This window comes from Rhinopithecus bieti, unplaced genomic scaffold (assembly GCF_001698545.2).
Source record: "Rhinopithecus bieti isolate Rb0 unplaced genomic scaffold, ASM169854v2 scaffold_11941, whole genome shotgun sequence".
Classification (NCBI taxonomy): Eukaryota; Metazoa; Chordata; class Mammalia; order Primates; family Cercopithecidae; genus Rhinopithecus; species Rhinopithecus bieti.
In genome coordinates this window covers 1,102,639-1,123,793 of record NW_016807068.1, presented here as the reverse complement: position 1 = coordinate 1,123,793, position 21,155 = coordinate 1,102,639, and positions in this window count along the sequence as shown.

Below are 21,155 nucleotides of genomic sequence, written 5' to 3'. Positions count from 1 at the left end.
CATAGCTGGAGCAAATAAGACTATGGTTTTATATAATCTTTGGTTTATATAATGCGTGTAACATTTTTTAACCCCTATGCGTAAAAAAAAAAAAAAAAAAAAAACCTGCTGTAGGGGTATAAAATTTGAACCTAACTAAATAAAATCAATTCTAATTTGATACCTGATAGCATTTTCCCATAGGAAAAGTCTGGAACTTACTTGGGTGTCTTCTGTGCCTAGGGAGATATTTGGACCTTTCAGCAAGAACACTGCTATCTATTCTGTCCCTTGTATCTGAAAGTTTAAAAATTCATATTTCCAGTGTGTTGGTCCACAGGTATTTCTTTCAAACAACTGCTGGTAGAATTCACTTACATCAACTAATTTAAGTTATATGTTTAGAACTTTCCCTGGGGTTAGAAACCTTTAAATTTGATGCGTACATTTACACAAACCAAAATAGACAGAATAGTAAAATCCCATATTAAATGAAGAAAGTCATTACTGTTATTCCTAGGTATGAGAAATCTAGGATTCCATAAAATTTCACTCACAAGAAGATAGGTATCTTCAGAATTACCTTCCTGGAATAAAGCTTGAGGCTGAAAGACATAAGAAACCATTGCATTTTTAGGGCAAAGAGAAATATAATACTGTCCTATAATATTATTAAATGTCATCTCAGAAACTGTGGATTTTTATCGTAAAAGAAAAGAGATTTAAGAGGCATATTTCTCAGTAGTGCTTTTGGCCATTTTCCTCTAAAGGTGAATTTTGTTGCAAATTTTCCTGTGGAAATTTAAGATATTAAGATGTCATGTAGACCTTCACCTCAAACGGTTGTAGTGATTTTAGACTAAGTAATATTTGTTACCTCTTATTACAGTTCTTAACAAATATTTCATTAACTGGACACCCTAGTTATAGTGTTGAAAATCTGCATATTATATTTACTAAAAGCCATCTCCTTTTGTTCCTGGTGGAGTGTGAGTGCTCTTCATTTATGCCTCCTCTATGCTGAAACATTCCGTATGCCAGCTGATGTGGAGTGTTCTTGGCACCCTCAAGACCTGAAATGACTGGTTCTGGAATATATTGTATTGATCTCACAGTGACATTTGTGCCTCTAGCTTGTTCCCCGGCTGGGGTCTGAGATAGATCCACACATAGGGCTGCCTTAGGCTTGAGGCAGTCTGTTGAGTTTGTACCTCTAAACATTATTTATCATTTGATTCTCTTTAGATAACCTGCAATTGTTAATTTTCAGTTTAATAAATAAAATAAAATCATCTGCTTTGTATGTTTCAGGAAAATAATAAAAACAGAGTCTGACTACATTGATTTTACGTAGACCCTAAATCTTATTTTAAGGAATAATTACTTTATGCTCAGATAAAATAATGTAAAATAATCGAAAATATTCACACTCAGGGGAAACACGACCTGTTTCATTCAAATGACAGAAAATAGTTTCTAAATCACTTTAAATCATAAGGGCATATGCATAGAAAGGACATTTAAAAGGCCTTTTTCTCTGCTTTAACATTTCACCCATGCAGGATTGTATCTCATTTCTTTGAAAACAACCCTTTAGTGCTTATTACTGTGCTGTCTTTGAGAGCAGATCTCCTGACTTCTATTATAATGAGGTCTAAAGAGAAAGAGAGAGGAGAGAGAAAGACAGAGGCAGAGGATTTTAATGGGAGGATATCTTGTTGTTAGAACCAATAAAGCTAAAGCAGCTCTAGAATGATAGATTATTTTGTTTCATCAGTTTCAAAACAACATTTGAAGAATATGCTAACATTCTCTTAAAAATCTGTTCTTTCTGCTCATAATCCCAAGCAGAAATATTCAGATACTGTGAAAGCATATTCACATTTCATTACCACAGCCGCCCAGGCAGCTGTATAGAAATCTATCAGTCATTGATGTTTTTGAAGCACTGACAGGCAGTCTTTAGGGAAAATCAAGTAAAAAGACTAACTCTGAATTAAAAGGTATGCAGATAACCCTCATTTTCATGATGAATAAATTTCAAATAAAGCTACCTGGAAAACACACACACACACACACACACACACCCCACACACATACACACGCGTATTTCTCAGTTAATATCAGCAAAAATACACTAAATACACTAAATCCCTCTGAGACTAGTTTGGTACAGTGGCAAAAATAAACAAAGTGATTCCAGAGATCATACAGCAGCTGTATGACCCTAAGATATTTGTCTTTCTGAGGAACAAAGAATCAACTGAACTCTAAATGTGCATCCTCCTCATGAGATTGTCCATTAAAGCTGATTATTTTAATCAACTTCATGATCAATATCCATCAGTGAGATAGTATTGGGCGCAATGATCAAAGCCTGGCCACTGAAACTAAAATACATGGCCTCAAGTAAGAAAAGAGTTGATTTGTATGCTACTTATGTGGAAGAAACAAAAACTCTCTAATATCCTGCTTCTTTCTTGGGTCTCCAATCCAAAAGAAAATGCCTTCCCTACATGGCAAAAGGAAAATAGGCAAATGGCAGCCTATTGATAAAATAGGTTAAAATATCCAGAGTAATGAAACTAGATTAATGAACATACTAAAATAATTCATCTTGGAAAGGGATAAATGAAGGGCTTTATAAAGAAAACCTATTCTTTATATGAGTAAGACTTATGCATTAATCTGGAAAAGTATTAAATCTACTCAAGTAGAGCATTTCTATACAAACTTGATTTTATTTCTAAAAAGCCATGCAAATGAAGGGTAAGAACTATTATGTCCAAACTGAGGAACGGCACCCTCAGAACCATCTCCCCATCCCTTTTTACAACCCCATTTACTTCTCTGCACAATTCTCATCTTTATGATGAATAAATTTCAGATAAAACCACCTAGAACACACAGAAACAGAGATCAATGGCATGAAATTTGTTACTTTAAGAAATGTATTCTTTGGACCTGTAAGACAAGCAAGTTAGATAGTTCATACACAAATCAAACCATAACTGTGAACTCACTTATATTTTAATAAAATGGGGAGAAACAGGGAGTGTTGAATGTACACCAAAATATTATTTAGAATGTTTATTAGTTAATTCAAATGAAAAACAGCTTGAGTATTAAAGTACATTTTCTTTTCCCACTGGTGTGAATAATTTTAGTTCACAGAAATCTGGGGGAATACACAATAATTTTTGTCACTGATCCTGACACCACTTACTGAGAAACTGAGTAATTATATTCCCTAGAATCTGTCCCTATTCCTAGTACTATGCTGGTTATCTGCAAAGGAATATCTCTCCAATGATTTGGATGAATTATATGATAGGGTTTTGTGTTCTGGTATACAGAACTGAAATATGATCTTCAATCTCACACACAGTAATTGCATATGGCAGATTAATGTCAAAGAGGCTTCGAAAAAGCTAGGTTCATCGTCAGAACTTTCCTCTAGTGCTGAGTTATTACCTAATGTGTTTCCCTGCAGTGTCCCAAAAAGATGAAAGAATATGGTTGGAAATATTATATAGTGCCCATAAAAGAGGTGTTCTTTCCCATCATTCAGAAAAAAAGCAAGGAAAATATTTGCTAAACCATCATTTCCAGATAGCATTCTATTGCATGATCACTGAAACTCACCTAGATTATTTTGAGGTAGATCATACTTTGAATGTCATTTCAACATATTGATATGATCAGATACACATACTACCAATGTCTCAAGCTGCTCACTCTCTTTAGATGTAGTCATCACACACAGTGACCTAAGAATTTTATGGGTGAGAATAAAGTATTAATGAGGTCACAGTTATGGTATTGATTTCTGTATGAACAATCTAACTGAACTATCTAACTTGGTTCTCTTAAAGAACCAAAGACTACATTTCTTTTCTGCTTTTTTTTTTTTTTAGAGACAGAGTTTCGCTCTTGTTGACCAGGCTGGAGTGCAATGGCACGATCTCGGCTCACTGCAACCTCTGCCTACCGGGTTCAAGCGATTCTCCTGCCTCAGCCTCCCGAGTAGCTGGGATTGCAGGCGCGTACCACCACACCCAGCTAATCTTTTATATTTTAAGAAGAGACGGGATTTCACCATGTTGGCCAGACTTGTCTCGAACTCCTGACCTCAGATGATCCGCCTGCTTCGGCCTCCCAAAGTGCTGGGATTACAGGCGTGAGCCACCGCGCCCGGCCCAAAGACTACATTTCTTGAAGTGACAAATTCCATGCTATCGATCTCAAGATGAACTCATGTGGGTGGCTCAGTGTAGGCTAGATCAGTGGTTCCTTCATTTGTCTGTGCCTCAAAATTCCTGTTATTTCCATTTCTGCTTTTCTTTAGGCCACTCAATCTTCTGAATCCTAATCTCTGAGATGATTCTGATACAGACATTACCAGCACTTGGAAATATTGGACTAGACTGATCTTCAAGCTAGGGGGAAAAACCACAAAAGAACCAAATGTAGTGGATCAGTCAAGTCAGCTTCAGCCCTCGTTTGCTTCCCCATCAAAGAGTGATGCTCTCTTTTTCCTAGTTGGGTAACAAAGCTCCTGAAAGAGTTTTCAAGCAACACATAGCTATTTTTCTGGAAATTATGAAGAACTTACCTAACTAGGCTAAGTGTTCCTTATGTGTGCCCTGAGCATATCTCTGTCATTAAAGTTGCTAAATATACTTTGATGTTCTATCAGTGTTTCTATTTCCTGAATTCCCCTATCTTCCAAGAACCTTGAGAGAAGGACAATTTTTAATTCCTCTTGAAGTCTACTATAGAATATGCACATGTTCTCAGCACATACTTTTGTTCTGAAATGAACTAGAATGCTGAGAAGACACTTTTTCACACACTAGCTCTGACACCTCAAGCAAGTCTTTTTGTCTCTTTGGTCTTCAATTTCCTCATGAAGATGCTGTACTAAATGATTTCTCTAGCTTTTCCCGGCTTCCATCACTCTGCTGCTGCAGGAATTGTAATGAATTGACTAAGTCTGGACTCTACTCTTAAGGAAATAAGGATCTTTTCACTTCTTCTTAATCAATTTCTGTTTGACACAGGCCTGATCTGCTTAGTTCAACTGCAGAACTGAGCAATATCTTAGGAAACTTTTGTTCTGTGTGCCAAGAATCTAAAATATTTGGGTCAACTCTAGAATCTACTGGAGTCATGAATTATACATATTATCTTCCACCTAATGTTGATCAATCATCCACTTGGTTTCATTGGGGTGCACATTACCAGAAATGGTTCTAATGTGTTCCAAAGGAGCTAAAATCTTAATATTGAGGAGAAAAGAGAGAAAAGAGAGTAACTCAAGGACCATTCTGCCAAATCTTTGTTATTTAAATTATATCTTAATGAGATTTTAAAAATTTCTTTAGTGTCCCTTTCTGAATTTAAGCAGATGCAACCTAAAATTACTCAAATATTTATATTTCTTTCAATTGCTTTAATCTATTTTGTCACTTAATTGTATAAAGCTATCTTCTACAAAATAGTACGCTGATATTTTGAAATAAATTGATTTTTTTAAATGGACATGGATAAAAAAGCTACAGATGGGGGTTTTTATATACAGTTGTTTGCTCCATAGATGGAATATTGAATCCTTCACCCATTAAATGTATCCTCACCACAGATTTGCTGCACCTGCTATTTTACATCTCAGTATATTTTATACTGAATATTTATGGTCCTTTCAAAATAATATGGAGACACACTAAATGGTCAGAAACAGCCCAATGCTGACATCTACTGGATATACAACTGGACACATTTACTATCAAAAGAATGCCTATATTCTGCTTTATGCTGTAAAGGTATAAGAAACAAAGCAAAACTTACTATGTAATGCTTAATAAACATTTCTACTGGTTATGTATAAATCCATATTTCATATCAACCAAAGATGCCACAGTATTTAAAAATGGCTAAAGTTGGGAGGTTAGACAGTACTGGACTCAGAATCTAAGAGGAAGGGGAAATAAGCTATTATGCTCTGGATGGGGATGAGCTCAGGAATAATGCACTTTAGCCACAGATAACATCCTTCAGCTGCTAATCCACCTCTGCAGTAAATGGTCCTTTCCCGTGTAAATAGAAAATGTAGTTCCCACCCCTTTCCTCATCTGATCTTGGGAAATTATGCAAGTCCCATTTTAACTGATCTTTTTTATACCACTATGGTTTCTTTGGCAGACTTTTCTTGGCTTCTATGACCCTATTAGGAATTACACATTTATTTTGCCAAGGTATATTCAATTATTATATAAGTTGTTGTAATAGGAAAGACAGACAGACTTGGGTTCAAATTCTGGCTCAGCCTCTTACATATATGTCTGAGTGAATTAGGGAAGTTATTGAATTAGCTAACTAATTAACTAAAACATTTCATGGCAAGGACACTTAGGATATACCCTCAAACATTTTTAAGTACACAATACAGTATTATTAACTATAAGCACAATGTTGTACAGAAGGCTTGTAAAATTTAGTCATCTTGCATAACTGAAACTTTATAAAGGCACACTCTGCTTCTTGTGCTTCACTAGTTCCACTTCACAGATATTGAGCTTTTTAAAATGGAAGGTTAGTGCCAACCCTGTGTTGAGCAAATCTATTGGTGCCATGTCATTTCTCCAACAGCATGTTCTCACTTCATCTCTCGGTGTCCCATTTTGGTAATTCTCACAATATTTCAAATGTTTTTATTACTATTCTATTATGGGATTTGTGGTCAGTGTTCTTTGATGTTACTATTGTAATTCAATGGGGGCACCATGATTCTCACCCATTTAAGATTGTGAACTTTATTGATAAGTGTTGTGTATGTTCTGATGGTTCTACCAACTGGTCATTTGCCCATCTTTCTCCCTCTCATTGGGCCTCTTTATTCCCTGAGACACTACAATATTGAAATTTGGCCAATTAATAACTCTACAATGATCTGTAAGTGTTCAAGTGAAAGGAAGAGCTGTACTCACTCATTTTAGATTATCAAAAGCTAGAAATGATTAAGCTTAGTGAAGAAGGCGTTTTGAAAGCTGAGATAGGCTGAAAGCTAGGCCTTTTGTGCCAGTCAGCCCAGCCATTAATGCAAAGGAAAAGTTCTTGAAGGAGATTAAAAGTGCTACTCTGGTGAACACACAAATGATAAGAAAGCAAAACAGTCTTATTGCTGATATAGAGAAAGTTTTAGTGGTTTGTGTAGAAGATCAATCCAGTCACAACATTCCTTTAAATGAAACCCTAATCCAGAACAAAAATCCAACTCTCTTCAATTCTATAAAGGCTGAGAGAGCTGAAGAAGCTGCAAAAGAAAATTTTAAAACCAGCAGAAGTTGTTTCACAAGGTTAAAGAAAAGAAGCTGTCTCCATAACATAAAAGTGCAAGGTGAAGCAACAAGTGTTGATGTAGAAGTTGCAGCAAGTTATCTAGGAGCTCTAGCTAAGATAATGGATGAAGGCAGTTACACCAAACAAAAGATTTTTAATGTAGAAAAATATAGCCTTCTGTTGGAAGAAGATGGCATCTAGGACTTTCATAGCTATAGAGGAGAAGTCAATGCGTGGCTTCGAAGCTTCAAAGAAGCTGAACTCTCTTGTTAGGGGGTTAATGCAGCTAGTGACTTTAAGTTAAAGCCAGCGTTCACTTATTCTAAAAATTCCAGGACCCCTAAGAATTATGCTAAGTCTATTCTGCCTGTGTCCTAGAAATGGAACCACAAAACCTGGATGACAGAATATCTGCTTACAGCATAGTGTATTGAATATTTTAAACCCACTGTTGAGATGACTGCTTGGGAAAAAATGATTCCTTTCAAAACATTATTGTTGATTAACAATGCACCCAGTTACCCAAGAGCTCTGATAGAGATGTACAAGGAGATGAATGTTGTTTTTATGTCTGCTACCACAATACCCATTTGGCAGCCCATGGATCAATGAGTAATTTTGAATTTGAATAATATAGTGTATTATTTTAAAAATACACTATAAAGAAGGCCATAGTTGCCCTGGATAGTAATTTTTCAGATGGATCTGTGCAAAGTAAATTGTAGCCTTTTAGAAAGGAGTTTGGAAGGAGTTGATTCCAACCCTCACAGAAAACTTTAAGGGGTTCAAGACTTCACTAGAGGAAGTAGTTGCAGATGGGGTAGAAATAATCAAAGACATAGAAGTAGAATTGAAGCCTACCAGGCACGGTGACTTACGTCTGTAATTCCAGCACTTTGGGAGGGCAAGGTGAGTGGATCACCTGAAGTCAGGAGTTCGAGACCAGCCTGGCCAACATGGTAAAACCCTGTCTCTACTAAAAATACAAAAATTAGCCAGGCATGGTGTTGCATGTCTGTAATCCTAGCTACTTGGGAGGCTGAGGCAGGAGAATCACTTGAGCTCAGGAGGTGGAGGTTGCAGTGAGCTGAGATTGTGCCACTGCACTCCAGCCTGGGCAACAGAGTGAGACACCGTTTCAAAAAATAAAAAGGAAGTGGAGCCTGAAGATGTGACGGAATTACTACAATCTCATGATAAAGCTTAAATGGATGAAGAGTTGCTTCTTTTAGATGAGTAAAGAAAGTTGTTTCTTTAAATGGAAACTACTTCTGGTGAAGATGCTGTGAACATCGTTGAAACAACAACAAAGAATTTAAAGTATTATATAAACTTAGTTGATAATGCAGCAGCAAAGTTTGAGAAAATAGACTTGAATTCTGAAAGAAGTTCTACTGCTGGTAAAATACTATCAAACAGCATTGCAGCAAACTTCAACTTGTAAACAACATAGTATCTGTGAGGCACAACAAGGCCAAGTGTAATAAAACAAGATATGCGTGTAGCTCAGACATGTTTACTTTAAATGGTCAGATTAACATAATCTTTTCTGGTACTTGTTAAGGTTTCTCTCACCTTTCCTTCTCCAAACCAACATAGCCTCTGAATATAAATAATATCTTCAGAGCCCTAATGATGGAGGAAAGAAGAAACCCAAAATTAGAAAACTGTCATTTGTTCTTTCTTCTAGAAGCTTGGCAGTATCCATAAAAATGTTCATGGTCCCTTATGATTATTTAAAAGCCCTTGGAATCTGTTGCTAAAATTCATGACTGGTAAAGCTTGGGCTATTTTTCTCAGAATGCTTGAAAACCTCCCTGCCCACTCTAATGACTTGGCCCATCCTGGCTCCCACTCATATTACAGAGTATCTAAAATCTCAGCTACTTTCTCCATATGGCCGCTGTCCAAAGCAGCCTTCTGGCTCTCTACTCTTAGCTCCCTCTGCGTCATCTCTTCTGATTATTCAAGGACATTCTGCATCTCTTTTTATACCACATGAAGCCAAGGGAGATGCCTGGTGTCCAGCCTGCTCTCTGCACCACCATCCCTGTTCTCAGCACCCATACACACACCAGTGCTAACGTGAGTGATTTCATTAAGTAGTATCCTCCCAGAAATCCAAATGGAAAAGTAGAGCACAAGCTCTATTTCCGCTTTCTGTAAAAATTCTATCTGTTGTGTTTATGTACTCTGCTCCCATTTTTCAAGGAGGTCCGTGATGGGGCAGGTGGGGCACATGGAGAGAAATCACTAACATCTGACCTTGTCCCTATTATATTCCATTTATCGCTCTCCTCCTCTGGAACTGAAAGGCCTGTATTTTCTTCCCATTCCTGTCACAGAGAATTCCTCTACATCGTACATCTTTTCCTAGTCCTCTTCCAAAGAAAAACTGAAAGTCCATACTAGAAGAAACCATTGTCCTGCGGGGGAAGAACACAAAAGGAAAGAGTTTTCTTATGATATGCCCATGCCTAAGGAAAACTTTTTCTCTTGAGGGAATTGAGATGGTTACTTTGATTTTAGTCATTAAATGAAATTTTATCTACACAGTCCAGGAAAAAAAATGTTATAACTTCAAAACAGACAGGACACAAGGATTAAGACTAAATTCCTTGAAAATCCAATCCAGCCTGTACCACCATTCAGAAGGAAATAGCAGAAAAGCATACCTAGTTAATTCTTCTAGGAAGACATGCCTGAATAAGATTCCATCTTTGTCAAAAGTTTAAATTGATCATACCCATATTCAGACTTTTCTAATACTCTGAACTGAAATGGTTAGAGGCCCTAGAGTTCAAACCCCTGTACCTTCTCACATGGCCAGTGGACCAACACAATGATTAATTTTAGATCCTACCTCCCAGTAAGATTGAGGCTTTTGATACCTGACTATCCAGTCATAATTAGATGGGACATTAAGTGGTCTGATATACAAGTAAAGAACAGACAAGTGAATGACATTAGTTGGGGAAGGTAGGGCTTACAGTTCTGTGAAAACCTCCACAGCGGATGAGCCAGAGGAGAAGTGAAAAGTCCTTTCATGACTGTCAATCTTTCTTTGTTTCCTCCTCAGGACATGGCCATACATGGGGGCAACACAGTCAATACTGAGCCAAGAGAAGACTTCTATTAAATATGTATTTAATATTTAATTAAATAGTTTCTATTAAATATGTATGGCTTTTTCACCATCATAAGGTCAAAAAATCCTAAACTGAACCATTTTAATTTGGGGACCATGAATACTCATTATTGTCTCTTGACAATAAGTATTGCTCAGCTTAAGTCTGGTGCAGGAGAGAGGGAAATGTAAATAAGGAAACAGAGTAGCAGAAGAGAGGAAAAAGTATTCATAGGTCATTCAGGAAGCTTTCAACTGCAACGAGAAGAAAACAACTCAAAATAATAATAAATTATACACTAAGTCTCCAAATATTCCTCTGTTAATTCAGCAGCCTAATGACTTCTTTAAGGACTAACCAGAGTCCTTTATATCTTTTAGTATGCAAATCTCAACATGTATACTTTGTCCTCAAGGCAGTTCCTCTATGGTTACAAGAGAACTGTCATGGTTCCAGACATCGGAACCAGGCGTGATGATGTCCAAGGGCTCTTCCAGCAAGGAAGTAGGGGAAAATATGATTATTAGGTAGATACCAATAGTCTCAGCTACAGGATTATACATGCTGAGGGCAAGGGGGAGAGCTGTGATTCAAATAGAGTCCTTTTGATAGTTGAAATTATTAGTAATATTGTTCTTGTGGACTGCCTGTAGTGGTAGACAATAGCAAACATGGTACAAGTTATCTTGAAGAAACTCAAATTATCTTGGAAGAAATTCTTAACGTCAGCCTGCTGAATGGTTACTGCTACCATTACCTACTGCTATACTCAAGTTTCACTTATTTGTCAGTTTTGCCTTTATATTCCTGGTCAATGAAAATAGATACAGTGAAGATTGCTGGTCACATCTCTCAACCTGAGTCCACACACAGTAAGAAATAGCAAGGAACCATCTTCCAGTGTGGTCAGAAAGAATGAGGAAAAATCAGCCACATACAGCTGTACCAAATGTGTGTATCCTGCCTCAGAGCAGGGTTAAAGAAATGGGTTTTTCTTATTGACAGTGGCCCTGTAAAGCAAGTTATAAAAATTACTCAGGTTAAGAACTAGGAGGCAGAAAAATATAGTTAAATGAATGTCAAGTGCTTCTCAGACATTCATGCCAGGCAGTGATTTCAACTTCCTCCCTCTTTCATCACATCTCAGCTGCCAAGAAGTATCTCCAACAGCGTTATGTATACATACTCAGTCAAATTGGACACCATTAAAGAACTCCTGTTTGTTAATAGTGGCTTTTGGTTGTGCTCTCACCCGCACCGTTCATCTTCACTTTAACTTACGAAAAGATCTACCTTGTCTCAGTTTCTAGTATCCATCTATTTTAACCAGCTCATCTGATGACTTATTTGTATTCTCCACCAAACTCTAATGTAGCTATCATTAGTGTGGATAGGAGTTCTTTGTATTATACATTTTTGTTATACATTGCTTATGTATGTATTAGACTATTATGAGAAAGAATATTCTAGATAGATCAGTTATTGTCTTTCCAGTCCAAATCCCCATCTAAACAAATCTATTCCACAACTAGATCACATTGTTTAGATGTTCATGTTTTGAACTACAGAACCACCTTATAACTATGGATGATTGGTCTAGAGGTAGACACATGACCCAAAGGTAGCCATTATATTATCTGGCCAATGACATGTATGGCCTAACTGGAAAAGATGGAAAAATCAGGCAAACTTTTTCCCCTCTCAGGAACCTGAACAGGGCAATAGAGAGAATTTTCTGGTTGTAACAGAAAGGGGGAAACATATGAGGCGTAGCTAGTCACATTAATGTAAAGGCACTAGGATAAAACTATATGAGCTCTTCCTACTGGTGTCCTTAAAACCACTCAGAGAGTCACCCTCCTGCTCCGTTCTCTGTGTGGCATGGACCTATAGCTAAGTTTATGCATTCATGCAAAAAGCATTTATTGAAAACTGCTATGTACTACACATAATAGTAAGCGCTGAAGCTATGACGTTGACCATAGCAAATGTGATTACTGTTCTTAGGGAGCTTGCAGTACAGTAGTTAAAACACACCGTGAATAGGGAGATATACAGGAAGCTGTGAGAGTATTTAACAGGGACATCTAATGTAGCTTTTCTTAGGGGAGGACAGACCATCTAGCTCCATCTATCAAAATACTAATCATCCATCAAGTCTGCAATAACAACCCCAGCTGGAAATAGTTGCACTCTCCTCTGAACCCATTGATGGTACTTCTATTGCCACACTTGGTTCATGTCATCCTAGTTTTTAATGTATTGTTTCTGGGTCTCATCGCTCACTAATCTCTAAACTCTCTGAGGAAAGCAACATTGTTTCATTTATCTCTGCATTCCTTCAGCGCACAGAACAGTGCTTTACACATAGCAAGTTCACAGAAATAGAGTTCAGAAATCACTCCAGTGTAATGGTCTCTAAAGAAGTCATAGACCTAGAAAGACTTCTAGTGATAATAGTTTTTTCTCATTTTTACAGATGGTAGAGAATCTAACTGTCTTTATGAGGGAGTCATTTTCAAATCCAAAGTTTCATACAAATGGTTTCTTTGAGTCCTAAGAGATAAACAGGAATGTTTGGCTTAAATGCTGTTAATTAAAACAGTAGGGAAGGGTTATTTATGTTGTTAAAAATGGGAAATATTGAAGGAAAAGAAGATTCACAAAATAAATCCCTCTGAAGGAGACATGTATGGATTAGGATTCTTTGGGTTGCGAGTAGCAGAAACCCGCTCAAATTAATTTGGAAAATTAGTGTAAGCCAACTTGAGAATTTTATGTAAAGTTAGGACAGGGAACTCAGTTGTGACTCAAGGATAACTGGACAAAAACCCAAATCTCAAACGCCATCAGGGTTTGCTCCCCACTCCTCTTGGCATACCAGTATCATTCTTTTCTCTTGCAATTTCCTCTGCTCCTCAGACCTCACCACAACTTGATTATATTTTCAAAGACCCTATTTCCAAATAATATCACATTCCCAGGTACCAGAGGTTAGGACTTAAACATATTTTTTTTGAGGAACACAATCAAATCCACCATATGTATCTTTAAAGGTACTGGTCAACTCTAGTTGAGGTTCAAATTGCATAGGGAGGAACTCATTGGTTATGGTGTAAATGCTCACCCCTGATTCAAACAAATTTAAAGGAGATATGTTCGCACTTTTCTAACATAGTAACTCTTGCTACAGCCATGTGAATTGTCAGTGGGAAAACTCCTGGAAATGGAGAAACAGGTAGTAAAAGCTACAGATGTCCACTAGAAGGAAGAAAAAGAAATAGGAATTTTAGCATAAACGTGTGAGATAGCACAAGTCCTATGAAAATAGAGACCCAATGTCTCAGCCAAAGAGTCTGTCTCAGGGTTTGCTGAACTAATACTCTAACTCTCATGAAAGTCTCACCAACTTAATCAGTGTCCTAGTTATGTTTTTAAATCTCTGACATTCTCGACGAAAAATTTTAAAGTGCCAAATTTCTGGCTAATTAAAGCCTATCTCTCAGTCAAAGGAGAGAAGGCTCTTTGCATGAGCATCTACTGTATGCCTGGTATTCACATATATTCATTTATTCAACAAATATTTGTTGAGTGCCTCACATGTGCCATTTACTGTGTTAGGCAATGAATATATGTATCAGCCAAACAGACTGTTATCCTGGCCATTGGGTAGATTACATTCTAGTAAAGAAAAGTTCACAATAAGCAAAAGGTAAAAGGCATAAAAGGAATATCAGCAAGGAAGGGAGATAGATTATTCGAATATGAATGTCAGAGTAGGCTTTACAGAGGAGGTGACATTTAAGCAGAAATGAAGGAAGTGAGGAAGTGAAATATTGGGGGAAGAAAAATATGACAGAAAAGAAAAAAACGTGGACAAAGACTCAGAAACAAGGCTATGTTTGTTGTTTTAGAGTATTTGCAAGAATGTGGCTGAAGAATAAGCTTGGAGAAAATGAGGAGAAATTGAGATTGGAGAAGAAACGGAATTCCAGGTTCGAAAGTTGCTTTGTAGGTGGTTTTAAAGACTTAGGGTTTTACTCTAAGAAGAGAAACCATATCAATTAGAGCAGAACAGTAATGTGATTTTGACTTATGTTTCTAAAGTGTCACTCTGGGTACTCTATTGAGGACAGACAGTGGGGGAACAGAGGGACAAAAGCAAGGAAATGGTTGAAAAGCCATTGAAATAATCTAGGCTAGAAATAACCATGGTGGCAATGGTAGAGCTGTTGTCAAATTCTGGATATTTTAAAAGCAGAGCTGGTAAGATGTACTAATGTGAAGTACAGAAGAAAGAAAGGAGTCAAGGATGAGACTATGGTTTTTGACCTCTACAACTGGCACTTCAGAGTTGCCATTTACTGAGATGAGTTAAAAACTGATTTGGGAAATTGATTGCAGAGTTATGCTTTAGGGATGTTAGATTTGAGCTGCCTGTCAGCTATTCATGTAAATTAGTCTGGACTAGAGAACAAGGACAGTTTAGAGATGTTAATCTGGGAGTCATCAGCTGTAGGTGCTATTTAAAGCCACAAGACTAGATGAGATCACAGAGTGATTAAATGTGAGGAAGAACCAAGACCTGAGCCCTAGGACACAAACAACAGCCCTCAAATTGAATATTATTATCTTCATTGTACTGATGAGGAAACAGAATCCCAGACATGGTAAATATCTTAACAAGATCATACAGTTAGTAAACTGCAGAGCCAAATGTCAAACAAAGACTACCTTAGGCCATTAAATCACACTGTATATGATGGTAAACAAATCTGAAATCTATCAATGGAAGCAGCAACCCTAGCAACACATTTCCAAATGATTCTCTAGGTCACTGCCTCCCCAAATGTTTTTCCACACACCAAGTGCTTACTGAGGAGTTTGTAAAAATACAGAGTTCCAGGCTCCACTTCCTACACTTGAAAAGGAATCCATGAAAGATATTTTTAATGTTATCTAGATGATGGTAATGCATAGCCAACTTTGGGACAATGTCAAAAAATAATGTGACCCAAAGGGAAAAATAAAACCTCACACCTTCCTGAAGCCTAGTGGAGAGATGCCATCCACTCTAGGCTGAGGAAGTGATAAGGTGATAAGGTGATAAGAGCTGAAGGAAAGGCAGGGCTGGCTCCAGATACCACACCTCTCCAGGAAGAGAAGTGATGCTGTTTCTTGAGAAACACTTCACTTATGGCCATTCACACAGGGGAACATCATTCTACTACTCTTACCTGAAATCAAATTGCCCTTTTGATTTCCACAGGTGAGTTCTATGAAGCTTACTGGCCAGTAGTCCCCAACCTGGACAAACTTAGGACTAATAAATGATTTTTTATATATATAAAAATAGACTCCTAAGATCTGCTCAAGACTCAATGATTCAGAATCTCAGGAATCTGAGAGTATGTCTTTTCACATTTTCCAAGGGATTCTTACCAGTATCATTATCAATTTGTGAACTCATGTATTGGAACCATTGTTGTAGAACATTAAACATCTCTAGGTGTTTTTCCAATGTTCTTGGCTTAAGCTAGGAATTTCTCATTAAATAGAGCACAAACACTTTAAGTCAGCACTCCCCAAACTTTTTGGCTGAGGACTGGTTTCATGGAAGACAATTTTTCCACCAACTATATGGGGAGCAGGGTATGGTTTGGGGATAATTAAAACACATTACATTTATTGTACACTTTATTTCTATTATTATTGCATTGTAATATATAACAAAATAATTATATCACTCACCATAATACAGAATCAGAGTTCAGAATCATTCTTGAACTTGCTTTCCTGCAACTAGAGAGTCCCATATGGAAGTGATGGGAGACAGTGACAGGTCATCAGGCATTAGGTTATCATAAGGAGTGCACAAAACCTAGATCTCTCACATGTGAGGCTGACAATAGAGTTTGCACTGCTATAAGAATCTAATGCCTTCTCTGATCTGACAGGAGGCAGTGCTCAGGTGGTAATGCGAGAAATGGGTAGTGGCTGTAAATAGAGATGAAATTTTGTTCTCTGGCCCACCACTCACCTCCTGCTGTGTGGCCCGGTTCTTAACAGGCCATGGATCCATACCAGTCTGTGGCCTGGGGGTTGTGGATACCTGCTTTAAGTCTTTTTGAACGTAAGTGCAGACTTATGGTTGCATTGATCAAGATAGTAGTCGCTAGCCTCATGTGGCTACTGAGCACTTGAAATGTGGTTAGTCCAAATTAACATGTGCTACGGTAGAAAATAGACACTGAATTTCACAGACATAGTGAAGAAATGCAGACCATCTCATTGATTGATACACTTAGATCTATTTATGTTGAAATTCTATTTTGAATCTATTGGGTCAAATATATTATTACGGTTAATTTCATCTGTGTCTTTTTAGTCTTTTCAATGTATTTCCTAGAAATGTTAAAATTACATATGAAACTTTCATTATTTATAGCACCAACTAACATGTATACTTATTGATATTCTCATTATTTATTTAATCACACTATATTCTGGACTTCCACAGCCCTTTGCTTATAACTCTATAAGAGACTTATCACAATATATTCTAATTATCTTTTTTCCATCTCAGTCTATACTACTAGTCTGTTAGCAGTTGTGGGGGGCTGGATCCCAGTCTTGTTCACCTATCTCCTCTGGACCTAGCACAGTGCATGGCACCTGACAGATGTTCATAAACACCTAATTTATTTGTTTTGTGACCCTGGACCACACAGATTGTTCATTGCAGAGCACAGGCTCTAACTAAGGTTGCTTGACTTCTGCTCTCATTTGCTATCCATGACATCCTACTGTCTTAAACCCTTTCTCTAAAGATTAGCACAAGAAACAAATCAAAGTAAAACTCAAATCCATCCAATTTACCACTCATTAGCAGTTTTTATGAAGACTGGTTGTGGAAGAGATTGAAACTCAAAGCTAAGGTGACATTTTGAATTATCTCAAGTTGTCACTTTTCCATGCTGTGCTTCACTCTCATTAGGAAAAGTAATCAAGATCTGGGATTACTATTAAACTATGTCCCTCTCCATTATTAAAGCTTAGCACTCGGAGGTATCTAATTCTCATGTTGATGCTACCCTTTTCTTACTGGCACAAAAAGTTGTCTATTCGTTTTTTCCCTGATTAATTTTTGGATTTTCTTCTCCTTCAGACTATGCCCTCAGCCTATGAATTAGGAATACATATTGATTTTCTCTGAAAGCATTTGTGTTTCCATAATGTGATGGATACATTCAGGTCCCTTTATAATAGAGACATCCTATAATACCTTCTGTTTCCTCTGGGACTGTCTGCTAATATCAGGGCACCTCTGGGACATGCGGGACCCTGAGGAAGTACCTTTTATATACATTATAATATAAACAATTTAACCTTAAACGTATTTAGAAATTCACAAGCCTGTGTTAGGTATAGTCAGTTATCTGAATAAAGTTTCAAAATAGTGGATAGAGAAGAAATATTTAGTTATTTGTTTATGATTCAGTCACTGCATGTAAAGATAATTCATAGTGTGCACCCAAAACCTCTTCCTGTTCAGGTCCAAGAACAATCTTTTTGTGTTCTTTATTGTCAAAGGTTACATTCCTGGCTAATTTCATATCTCCTACTAAAAGAAAATGCAGCAATGCCGTTATTACTCATAATGCCATGGCTCTTTGGTAACTTTTGTATTGAAACATGATAAATTTTCTTGCCATGCAGTTCTTTAATACCATTTATTTAATGCTGGTTACATTATTACTCATGTAATAATGCAATCATTCATTGTGCCAGCCATGAACATTGGCTTCCAATGATTCTCTCAAAGGTTGGTGCTGTTTCATTAATGATGATCACGAATGCAGCTCTTACCCAGGTTATCGAGGGAAATGTGAATCACAATTCATTTTCTGATTATTGAATTTACTGTTTAGAATTTTTTGCAGCCTAAACACAAGAAAATACTTCTTCCAATTATGTCTTCTCTTGAACTCATGAAGCCATTTTCACTGCATTCCTGAAGTGTGATCTCTTTTTATGTCGATCATCCCTGCTTTCTGCATACCACCACCACCAGCAGGGAGAATACATGAAGGGCCCAATGGCATGGTTAAAAAAAAAATCCCATTCATTGAAGGAATGGTCATTCAGAAGGTGCAATTTAAGATCATCCAGGAAGAGCAAGCCATTGCCATATCTGTCAGAAGCAGGAAAAGGCCTTGATTAGAATGGCCCCCTAGTGTTGCAGAACAATGATTTCAAAAGTTCTCAGAAAGAGCGTTAGGGAGTTAGGATTCAAATTTTGCCTTCATGATTTATTAACTGTGAAACACTAACAAGTTACTTAATCTCCTAGATTTGCTGGGGAGTTTAAAGGTCACCTCTACCCATCCATTTTTTGTTGTTGTTGTTTTTTTTTTTTGGAGTTAGAGTCTCACTCTGTCACCCAGGCTGGAGTGCAGTGGTGCGATCTCAGCTCACTGCAAGCTCCGCCTCCCGGGTTCATGTCATTCTCCTGCCTCAGCCTCCTGAGCAGCTGGGACTACAGGCGCCCGCCACCAGGGCCAGCTAACTTTTCGTATTTTTAGTAGAGACGGGGTTTCACCGTGTTAGCCAGGATGGTCTCGATCTCCAGACCTCGTGATCCACCCCCCTCGGCCTCCCAAAGTGCTGGGATTACAGGCGTGAACCACCGCGCCTGGCCTACCCGTCCTAATTCTTAAATGGGATCTTCAGCTGGGTCTAGGAATCAAATGGACACGAGACAAAGTAAGAGGAGAATATCCTGTAAGTGTCATTATTTTTACATGTGCACAGGGATCACTAAGAGAGTAAAGACCTGAAGAAAATGGTCAAAGCAGAGATCTTTTATACATTTTAGACAAAGAATGAGAGATTTGTGAAGAAATGACAAGACAAAAGGGTCTGGCTAGAGGCAGTAAATTCTAGGGAAGTCATTAGGAGGCCTATGGTAGGGGTGTGTAAAGCTAGTGGAAGGTAACAGTTTCTTCAGTAAGGTCGTTTGTACAGGTCCATTGCAGCAATAATTCCCAGTCTCTGGTGATATAGGTTATTTTTGTAACACTGGTACAAGGAAGGCACTCTTCTCAAAGGAATTTTATGGCTTACTATATGAAGGAAAGGACAGGTCTGATAGCCCTTTCTGCAAACACAGCTTCTCAAGTGCTTTCAGCTTAAAATAATTGCTATACCAAATCCACGTATTTGTCGATGATCATCATTAACTCCTGCAGTATCATTTTTTTTTTCTGTAAAATAGAGTTAATAACATCTTCCTAGAATGGTAATTGTGAAGATCAAACAGTTCACGGAAAGTCCTTGGCAAATAAGAGGTAAGCAGTTCATATGAGTTAATATTTTTCCTACTTTACTCTGCCAATGGCTTCTGGCCTTCCATATCCAAGCACAGAGTCCTCCAGGCTACCCAGTGCCCATTGATGTGGTATCTTGGCTTCAGACAAGTCCATGCACACACTTCTAGCTATATAGTCCATTCTTCCAAAGCAATTTATGGTATTTGATTCTCTTGGGAATTCTATGTTGTTCATGACCATGGCAGGAATAAAAGGTTAGTTTAGAGGTTAGCCAGGTTCCAACCTAAGCTAGGAGCAAGGTCTGGTTTCACCACTGATTAGTGATTACCTGGGTTAACCAGGTAAATCTTGCAATTCAGAATATGTCATGGTCTGGATCTTTTTGTCAAAAGCAGTAGCAACAAGTAATGAATATTTGGCTTTGACCTTTCACCCAGTGGACTATCTGGGATCCCAAGTACTCCTAGTTCCTTTTCCCAACTCAATCACATTAAAGTGAACTTGCTGCAGCCAATGTGCCAATATCCATTCCCTTGAATTTGGGGATGGAAAATTTGTAGGGAGTAACTACTTGGGACAATTCTGGTCCTTCAGTCTTCCTTGAGTCAAACATTGTTTTGCAGACCAATGTTTCTCAAACTATACTCCTTATTACAGTATGCCGCACCACCTTCTCAAAATGCACATGCACACTTCCCACCCACTGAGATTCTGAATTAATCCATCTTGGGTAGAGCTTGGGCATTGCTATGTTTTTTCAATTCAAAGGTGGTTCTGATGTATACCAAATGTTAAGAACCATTGTTGGAGACTGATGATTATATCTGGAGATAATGATATCCCTGCTTTATATCTGGATCTAATTCAGATCCCAGCCCTTCTAGTATTTTTTTTAGCTATTCTTCCACTATTCAAAACTCAGTTGCCAATTCAGACACCCTATCATTTGGAGTACATAAGAATGGGGAGATGTAGAAATTCAAATTGGAAAATTAATTAGCATCTCTAGCCTATAAGAAAGAAGGATTGTTTGAGAACAGATAATCTTGAGCAGGAGGTTTGATTCATAAACTAGTCTCTTATTCTGTTTACATGCTCCAAGAAGATTTTGAAAGTTCATGATTTTTCTCTTTGACATCAGAGAAGAAGCCATTAGGGTATTCTATAAAACATCCTTGAGCTTCTTAACAAATTATATTCATAAATGCACCCTTTAATGTAGCTGAATCTCTTTTGAAATCAGTTATATATTTAGCCTATTCCACTCTTTAAAACAACGAGTATTTAAAGTTTACTACTGTGCCAATCATTGTATCTGTTCCCAGACATTTGGATCCCTTTTTCTTTCCTAGCATGTGATAGAATTGCATTTCCC